The 10,482-nt window shown below is 48.4% G+C and overlaps 1 non-coding gene across 1 annotated transcript; it reads left to right on the top strand.

The window, feature by feature from the left end:
• Window positions 1-2,700: 2,700 nt before the first annotated feature.
• TRNAS-GCU (transfer RNA serine (anticodon GCU)) lies at window positions 2,701-2,782 on the top strand. Its single transcript has one exon. It is a non-coding gene; the product is annotated as a tRNA-Ser (tRNA).
• Window positions 2,783-10,482: the final 7,700 nt, after the last annotated feature.

The raw sequence follows: 10,482 nt of genomic DNA, 5'->3' as shown, positions 1-10,482 counted from the left end.
GCAAAAAAGATTTAACTACACTTATTTGGACCATCTTATTTGACAGACAACTATTACAGGTTATTGACAGCCAGGCTTGTTTTACCATGTTTAGTTGTTTCTTTTTTCACACTATTGTTATGTAGGCCAGGCTTAGTCACAAACCGTACCTCTCCATAACAAAGGCTCAGCCTCTTAAGCCTCACCTTACCATATTAATAAAAAGTGTGCCGTACTTGGCCCTTCCCCCCTCTCCAACCATTATATATACAGAGTGGTAGCTCTTGTAATCTCTCATTTACTTGATACCGCTGTCGTGGCTGTGACGGTTCCACCTGAAGACGGAAGCTTGTGTTGCCTCCGAAACGTCGTGATTTTTATTTTATTTTACTTTAATTAATTTTAATGTTTTACCTACGTGACTTTACCGAAAAAACCTAAGAATATGAATCCTTGCAGTCACGAAAGCTTCAAATCTAGAACAGATTATAAATGTTGTGGCTTGGCTACTCCAACACACCGGTGTGCTGTACTAGTAATTAATTGGCATGTTTTGTTTACGTGACAAACCTCACTAATTGGCTGTGTCGGGTGGTGGCGGGATTAACGACACATTTATATATTTACGCGATCTAACTCAAACAACCTCTATTATAGATGGTGAATTGAATGAGGTGTTCTGCCCAAACTACGGCAGGCACTTATATCCTCCTTACAGATCTGAGCCGTGGCGAATATTCCACATTACTATGGAGCAATGAGTAAATCCATAGTACATCCACTGTTTACTATTTACTAATCAATTGAATGGGACCCACATCTCAGAGAGACGCACTACAGAAGAAGTGCGCGCATTCGTTTTGAAAGCAGCGGGCAGTCGCTCATAGGCAGGACGACAAAAGGGAAGGTCGTGAGCATGGCACTTGAACAAGGGCAGGGAACCGATAGCACAGATGGCTGCGGGAGTCGGGGTTAGAGAGTTCCAGTCTATGGGAGGGGGGGGGTCAGCAGAGAAGAACAAGCGACATCGGGGCAGCATCAGCCAGTGGTTCTTCACCTTTACTGCAGCCTTGCACTCCTTTGGATCTCAATCGTAATTTTTTTGTTTGTTTGTTATTATGTTAGTATTGGTGCTGTGAGTCCGTGTTGATGGTGTGAGTCCGCGTTGATGGTGTGTCCGTGTTTATGGTGTGAGCCCGTATTGATGCAGTGAGTCTGTTGATGCTGTGAGTCTGTATTCTTCCCAGATGGGACAACCACAGCAAGAAAATGCTGAAGTCGGCGGGAAAGCTTCCGTGGCAAGAGGTTATATAGTTAAGAGAGGAGGGAAGAGGCAAGGGGGGAGAGAGGGAGGTTATGGGGTAGGGGGGGGGCGTGAGCGCTCGGGGAAGAGGACATGAGGCTGAGGGGGGGGGGGGGAAGTGGGCAGGGCTAGAAGTGGGAAGGTGGTGGAAAAACAGATAGAGGATGTGAGGCTGGGGGGGACGTGGGCGGGGCTAGCAGTAAACCGGCAGGTAATGATGGAAACAACAAGTTAAGGCATTACCTGGTTGATAACATCCTTCCAATGATTTTTCAATTTGTATCCATCTTCTCGATTGAAGTTTTGTCTGTTTTTATATCTGGACGGCTTCATGAACAAACCTTTGATAGTAGACTCGATCATGTGAGCCTTCTTGTCTCGCAGTCTGTTAAAGGCTCTAACAGATGTGTGGAACCTATTTGCGTGTTTAGTTTATTAACCTTCCTCCACACTGTTTATTAGCACCATTGGATACATGTGGTGCAAAAGAAGTTCAACATACATAGCTGGGATTGGCAAAAACATCCCAATCCTGAAATATTTACCCTATAAATCGCTCAAAATTTTGGTTCACACAGCTGTTGTTGTTATTCTCCTCGTGCCTGCAGAAATCCTGGCTCACTTTGGCCCTCACTTGACCGACCGCGAAAAGCTGGAGCTCGCAGCCATGCAAGAAGTGTGGTACTTTGCGCTCGACAACAAACCAAAGGGATTCAACAGGCATGGATATGATGACGACGAATGTAATTACATTCTGGTGAGGCTCACTACAAAACTAGTCTTGGGGGCAGTCACAGGGCCCAGAGGTAGCGGGGTTTGTGGCTTCTTGTTATTGCACCTGAATTTCCAACCAGGGCAATGACACACGCACACACCAACGAGCTTCAAAATCAGAATGTTTAATCCTTTTAGATAAGAAGCATTTTTTCAAGGGAATCTTAGCCAGCAGACAGTATCAAAGCATTCGACTATTACACCCACTTGCACACTTACTCACCCACCAACCCACACACGCACTCACTTGCTGACTCACTCACTCATTCACACACTCAATCACTCACCAACGCACTCACCCGCACACATCTGAATCAGAAGTTTATTTCCCGAGTAAAGCTCGTTGAGCTCAGAAGCTCTTTTTCAATCCTTTATATTAAGTTTGCTTGCTTGCTTACGACTGTGCAAATCTTTCGGTCGTTTTTTAACACACTTCCCGTGATCCAATCGAACTGAATTTTCCACAGACTCGTTGTGCGTGACAATTAATTTTCGTGAAAAAAATTCAAAAATTTTACACTTTTTAAGAAAAAATAATGGTATGACTGTGTGTGTTTGTGGGGGGGGGGGTCTGTTTGTATGTATGTGCGTGATAGTCTTCACCCTGGTTCTGGTTGTATGTGCTTGCGTGTGTGAGCGCGTGAGACGAGGTGGCCGAGTGGTTAAGGCGATGGTCTGCTAATCCATTGTGCTCTGCACGCATGGGTTCGAATCCCACCTTCGTCGCGATTTTTTTAATCCTTTATATTAAGTTCACTTGCTTGCTTGCGCGCTTACGACCGTGCAAATCTTTCGGTCGTTTTTTTACCAACATCCCGTGATCCAATCGAGCTGACATTTTGCACACGACTCGTTGTGCGTGACAATCAATTTTCGCGAAAAAAATTTCCTAAATTTTACACTTTTTTTTTTATATGTAATTACCAATTGCTTAATGGTGGCAGGCAATCATCTGACCTATAGGTGGCAGCCATCTCAAGCCAGAGGACGAGAGGACTCTAGCCACCACGCATATAAAGGATTTATAGTGAAAAACTTTGTTTTTACGGGTTAATTTTTAAGGGTGACTCAGCCAGCAGACATCTGAGCATTCCAAATTATGGTAAAATAACACTTCATAATTCCAGCAATTTTTTGTATTACATTCACACTTCTTAAACGTTGTGATTTTAACAAGTCAGTTTAAATGATTGTACCTTTTGTGCAGTTCCGACATGATCACCTCCACTACCGCTACGAGGTGCTCAAGATGATTGGGGAAGGTCAAGGCCAGGTGGTCCAGTGCCTTGACCACAAGAGTAACACCCTGGTAGCTGTAAAGATACTGGTGTCACCGTCGAGGTAAGACTTCAGAGACATGCCATCACGAGGCCGACGTTGTTGTTAAGTCCATTGCCGGGCGATGCGGTGGTAGTCCATTGCCGGGCGATGCGGTGGTGACACTCGTGCTTCACAGCGAGAAGGGGGGGCCTTGGTTCGGCTCCTGACTCGGGCGCCATTGTGTGTGGAGTGTGTACGTTCTACCCGTTCTGCATCGGTTCCTTCTGGGTACTCTGGTTTTTCGTCCCTAAAGCTTAAAATACATACACACACAGTGTCAACTGGTATGGGCCAAAACATCCCGTTGCTAAAAGATTACCTCCACATTACAGTAAGTCATCATTTAATGCTGTAGATACATTCCTGGAAAGTTCCGAGTTAAGTGAAAAAGCATTGAGCGAAAATAATCTCTCCATAAATAATGTAACAATAAAGTTTGGCGAGATACAATGTATGCATACACTGTGAGATGATGAGACCAATAACTGAGGGTATGCTGTCATGTTACTTTTATCATTCCGAGTACTGTATTATACCGCTCAACGGTGCAGCTCAAAAAAGTATTTTGTTGTCGACTACTCACAAACCACGTTATGATGGGCTTATTCCGTGTTATAATGGGTGCGTATCTTGTTAGAATGGGCGTGGTCCGTGTTGTAATGGTCGCGTTTCGTGTTACAACGGGCACATTCTGCATTGTGTCAAAAGTGTGGAAGAACCACGTTATAGCGAAAACGCGTTGTTTTAACACGCGTTTGCATTTAGTTTTCCCGAATGACCAATCTGATTTGAATGGCTATTCACCTTCATATCTTATTGGGCACCATACGTCGGCTGCTGCCCCCCGTATGGTACCAATGAGAGTCGAGAACGCTACTTTAGCTCACAATGCCGTCAGACCTGGTGAAAGCATATTTAATTATGAATAGTATTTGCCTCTGGGTATTTCTTAAGAAAGTGTAAGTTATTAATTTGTGGACTTCCTCTGCGCAGCTCCAAGGAAGAAACATTGCAGAGGATGGAGCTCCAGATAGCTCTGGAACTTCAGTGAGGCCAGCAATGAAGATTACAACGTCATCAAAGTCCTAAACAGCTTTGATTTCAGGGGACACCACTGCCTTGTCCTGGAGCTCTTGAAGTATGTACCGCGTGTTCCATATCCCCCTCCCCCCACTAATAGCGTGGTTAACTGATTAACTAAACAAACTTTTTTTTATTTTCTTGGGAAAGTCCACTGACCTATTAGTTATTTTTTGTAAGCGACCTGCCCACAAATTATAGCTTAACAAAGTAACTTATCACGTGGAAATGTATAGCAGCCAAATACTATAAATGCATGTTGATTCGAAATGTGGAGGAAAAAACCAGAGGACCTACAGAATAATCCACATGACCACAGGGAGAACATGCAAACTCCAAATGTACATGCGTCAAGTTCGGGATCAAACCCCACGACCTTACCAGGCGGAGTTGTTATCTTCTCCCCATGGATAACCCTCTACCACCTGGCAAATGAAATCAATTTGTCAAGTGGGTAACTGAGCCAACTGATTTGGTTTATCGGCAAACCAACGACCTGAACCCACACTGAACTACGACTCTAAATATTGGTCGTGAACATGCACGAACAATATTAATATTATTGTCGTTAGCAGAATCAGCACAGCATTTAAGATGACACTGACACTGTGTTGGTTTTGTTTCTGCTTTTGTCTCTCTCACAGGGAGAGCCTTTATGATATGATGAGAGAATTGGGGTTCCGGTTGGACATGGCAATGATGAAAAGCTATACCAGGGGAATCCTCATGTTCCTGTGCCACATCTATTCCAGGAACATAGTTCACGCGGACATCAAGCCAGTGAGTGGACACAGCGTTCAGTATGACTTTGTTGCAGAGGTGTATCATGATTAGGGAATCGTTCCACGGAGAAAGCCGGCCACGTTCGTCACAAGGTCGATGCGTTCGCTCTTTCTATCTAATTGGAAGGAGGCAGGTCATAGTACCCCTGGTGAAAATAATGCGGTATGAATTAAACTGTAGTGTAGAGTCGTGTCGGTATTGGGGACTCACCATAGACAAAACCGGCAACGTTGATCACGTTACCCCAGTCCTTCGGAGACAGAAACTGGAGAAAAGAAAAACGATTTCCTAAGTGTGCCAAACATGTATTTTGACCCGACAGCTTGCCCGTTGTCGGCTTCCACACTGCGAATGGAAAACTTCCGAAGACAAACGCGTGGTGGATAGCGTCATGGAATCCGCGAGCTCTCATGTGGAGCTTTTGGTCCGTAACCCGTTAAAGGGCACTCTTGCAGCTGTGAGCTCCATGCAGCTCTCCTGTCGGAGGAACCACGATCAGTTGTCAATAGGGCTGCTCTCCTTTACTTCGATGGTCCCTCAGAGTGCTTTGAACATGAGTCTCAACTTAAATCTCTAATTTTAGACGCAATTGAAAGGGGCAACCCCCAGTAATAGCTGTCAACAAACACCGAATGTTGCACTTGACCGACGCTCGTCAACGGCACTACACCTCGTTTAGTTCCACTGTTTAGTGTAGGTGGTGGTACGTAATCGTTCAAATGCTGGCTGAATGTTATCGGCATAACCTCTGAGTTTGAATTCATTCTGCCCCTTCTGCAGGAAAATGTTCTCGTCAAGGACACCGTGACCAGCACTGTGAGGGTCACGGACTTTGGCACGAGCTTTTTTGTGGAAAGTCAACGTGAGTGACCTCACCTGGGTGTGTGAGCGTCTGCGTGTAGGTGTCTATGTGGGTGTCTTTGTGTATGGGTGTCTCTGTCTGTGTGTGAGTATCTGTGTGTAAGTGTTTGTCTGATTGTGTCTATGTGTGAGTATCTGAGTGTCTGTACATGTGACTGTTTATGTGTGTGATGAAGATGCTGTTTAATAAACAATGAGTACACAAACACACATGTGTTGTTCTTGTGATTGGTGTGCAGCTATGGATGTTGGTGGGACCCTGGAATACACGGCTCCAGAGCTGTACCTGGGCTACAGCTTGACCTGTGGAGTAGAAAATGTGCACGGTGGAGGAGTTGGCAACGGGCAGGCAATTATTCCAGTCCGAAAGTGACGAAGATCACCTCCCACGCTGCATTGAGGTATTTCCCACTGGGCGTCCATCCGCTCGTGATCCCCCTCTCTTTCCTTGGAGTCGTGGGTTTTGGGGGTGGCAGGAGGGGAGGTGGCCACTTAGTGATCTGGCGAATAGCGGCCGTCGTATGTTGTGTATGTGTGTACACGTGTCCGTCTTGTACGTGTGAGGGGAGCGGTAGTGTAGCGGTTAGCATGCTGCGCTATAAACTGAGTTTGATCCCAGCTCATGGCCCACACTAGTGATGTATATCTGAACCTATCCTGGGCCTCCCTTAGTTAGCCTCAGCCTTAAATGAGTACCTAGTGCAGTGTGCCATAATGCTGGCCCTCAACAAGCGCTGCTGCTGTTGCTACGCCATACTAACAGCACTTGCCCCTACAGTCAACCGAGGTTACACGGGTGACCTTTGTCTTTGTCTCAACCATGTGCAGATTCTGGGAATGCCTCCAAGATACATGGTGAATGCAGTTCCCGACAGAAGGCAGTTCTTTGGTGAGTTAAAGGGTGGTGCGAGCGACGGACCGGATTCAGTTTTAAGGAGAGGCCTGCGGCTGTTGTCATTTTTGGGGGGGGAGGGGGGAGGGAATGGACTCTTTGTATTTTAAATTCCTTGGGTGAGTGGGTGGGTAAATAGGTGTGTGTGGGCAATTGGGTGGGTATGTGGGTGAGTAGGTGAGTAGGTTGTAGGGTAAGTGGGCGAATTGGTCAGTGGGTAAGCGGGTGGACGGGTGAGTGGGTGGGTGGGTCGGTGATTGGGTAGATGGGTAGGTGAGTGAGTGATTGTGTAGGTGGAAGAGTGGGTGGGTGGGTGAGTGGGTTGATAGATGAGTTGGTAAGTGGGTAAGTAGGCGGCATGGTGGTTGGTGACTGCATCTGTCACGCTGTGCATGGCTCCCGCAGACCGTCGAGGAAAGATGTTCTGCCCAGGCAAGACAAGGGTACCGGGGAGCTTCCCACTTGACAGGGTGCTCAAAAGCCACGACCCGGCGTTTGTGGAATTCGTCAGCTCCTGTCTGCGGTAAGAACCCCCCACCATCCTCTCCCCATGAGGATCCCCCCCTCTCCAATTGATCGGCGATCACTCTCCACCGATCACCAGGAAAATGTGGAGCTGAGTGGACCTGATGATGTGCAGTACCACCGGTGTCAAGATCGCCCTCTGTGAATGAGGGGGAGGTCCGTGCAAGATGCTGCTGGCCAATGCGAAGCTCGGGGCATTTTTAAGCTACTGGGCATCAGAGGATTGCCACTGCTCCTGCTACTTCCGCTGCTGCCGTGCATTCCTGGACCTCTTCGGAGAAGGGAAGGAACTTCAATGCTCTCACCACGCTTCTCTCACCACATGCGGCGCGTCTATCTCCCACGCGTCTCTCAACAAATGGGATCCGGATTGTCGTATGACGCCAGTGCAGGCGCTGGATCACAGGTGGCTCCGGACCGCAGTCACCAGCACCACCAGCAATGCCACCACCACTGCTACTCCTGGCCGTGTACAGTGCTTTGGAGCTGCTGAACGACGGTAACCCACTTTATGCTTGTCCAATGTTCAAGGCAGTCCATAGAGAGGTGTGGGACCAAGGCAAATAACAACTCCATATTCCACATGGAGAAAGTGGCCCAAGTATGGGCATCAAACCCAGGTCCCTCTTTGGCTTTGAGTTCCAGCCCTGCCGCCCACAATCTAATACACGGAGAGTTCAAATCCCACGTGTACATTCGGTTATATACGGATATATTTTTATAATTACTTTCTGGGTGAGGACAACTAATGAAGCGGCCATATCTTTGCCATGTAGCCCTGGTGCAGGAGCTGGTGGTGCAGGAGGAGGAGACCCTGGTGGAGGAGCTGGTGGTGCAGGAGGAGGAGACCCTGGTGGAGGAGCTGGTGGTGCAGGAGGAGGAGACCCTGGTGGAGCAGCTGGTCGTGCAGGAGGAGGAGTCCCTGGTGGAGGAGCTGGTGGTGCAGGAGGACACCCTGGTGGAGGAGATCGTGGTGGAAGAGATGGTGGTGGAGGAGAAGGAGAAAACAAGGGTAGAGGATCAGGTGATGGTGATGCAGGAGAAGAGGAAGCCAGGGGGCCTGACCCGCATGGGGAGAGTCATCACTCCTCCGACGCGCGCTGCTGTGTGGTGGCCGGTCCACCGCACAGTAGAGATGGTGGTGGTCGTTGATCGTTGTGATCCACGACCACTATCACCACACCCACCACGCACACCCTGCACCCACCCACCCCGTGACACCCACCATCCTCCACACACACCCTGCACCCACCCACCCCGTGACACCCACCACCCTCCACACACACCCTGCACCCACCCACCCTGTGACACCCACCATCCTCCACACACCCTGCACCCACCCACCCCGTGACACCCACCACCCACCACCCTCCACACACACCCTGCACCCACCCACCCCGTGACACCCACCACACACCACACACACCCTGCACCCACCCACCCCATGACACCCACCACCTACTGCACACCACACACACCCTGCACCCACCCACCCCGTGATACACACCACACACCCTGCACTCACCCACCCCGTGACACCCACCACACACCATACTCCACACACACCCTGCACACACCCCGTGACACCTACCACCCACCACACTCCACACACACCCTGCACCCACCCACCCCGTGATACCGACCACCCACCACACTCCACACACACCCTGCACCCACCCACCCCGTGATACCCACCACACTCCACACTCCACACACACCCTGCACCCACCCACCTACCCCATGACACCCACTACCCACCACACACCACACACATCCTGCACCCACCCACCCCGTGACACCCACCACACACCACACACACCCTGCACCCACCCCGTGACACCCACCACACACCACACTCCACACAAAGGGTTAAGGGTTTTGAGGGTTAGGTGTTTAAAGGATTAGGGGTGGAGAGATCTAGGGGTTTAGAGAATTATTGTTTTAACAGTAAAGGGGTTTAGAGTGTTAGGGGGTTTGGGATTTGAGGGTATTTGGGTTAGGGTTTCAAAGGGTGAGGAGTTAGATGGATAGGGTTTTATGGGTAAATCGGTTTAAAGGGTTAGGGATTTAGAGGATTATAAGTTGAGGGTTTAGAGATGTACAGGGTGATGGGTTTAGAGGTTTAGAGGGTTAGGTATTTAGAGGGTTTGGGGTTTAGAGGGTGAAAGTTTTATGGGTAAAGGGGTATAAGATTTTAGCGATTTAGAAATAATTGAAGACTTAGTCCAACATGGACTGAATCCTGACGTACCAACTTTGGTTAGGCACTGCCTTACCAACACTTACTTCACCTGGAATGGTACTTTCTACAAACAAAATGAAGGTACCCCTATGGGCTCCCCCTTGTCACCAGTGATAGCCAATGTGTTTATGTAAAAGTTTGAATCAAACGCCATCCAGACGTCCACCCTGCGTCCTTCCCTGTGGAAGAGGTATGTGGATGACACTTTCGTCATTTGGCCACATGGCCTCCCAGCATTGAACCATTTCCTGGATCACATCAATTCCAGACACCCATCCATCAGATTCACCATGTAAGTGGAGAAAGATGGCAAACTACCATTCTTAGATGTTCTGTTTGAGAGGAGACCTGATGGATCCTTGGGACATTCTGTCTACAGGAAAGCCACCCACACAGATTCCTATCTAAAACCTGATTCCCACCACCATCCAGCACAGAAGGATTCCCTCATCAAAACACTACACCAAAGGGCCCACTGCATCTCCGACCAACACCACCTAGCCAGTGAACTGGAACACGTACACCAAGCCCTCAAGATGAATGGGTACTCAGACCGCATTATTCGCAAAGCTGTTTCTCCAACCATGGAGAAACAATCTCCTGAGAGTCCAATCAAAACCATCACTTTACCATACATACCAGGTGTTACCAAAAGATTTCCAAAATCTTAAACAAACACAAGATCCAGGTCCGATCCCATCTGTGAAGGAGATCATTCCTGAC

The sequence above is a fragment of the Lampetra fluviatilis genome, chromosome 38 (genome assembly GCF_964198595.1).
Source record: "Lampetra fluviatilis chromosome 38, kcLamFluv1.1, whole genome shotgun sequence".
Taxonomy (NCBI): Eukaryota; Metazoa; Chordata; class Hyperoartia; order Petromyzontiformes; family Petromyzontidae; genus Lampetra; species Lampetra fluviatilis.
This window is presented reverse-complemented; position numbering and strand designations above follow the sequence as displayed.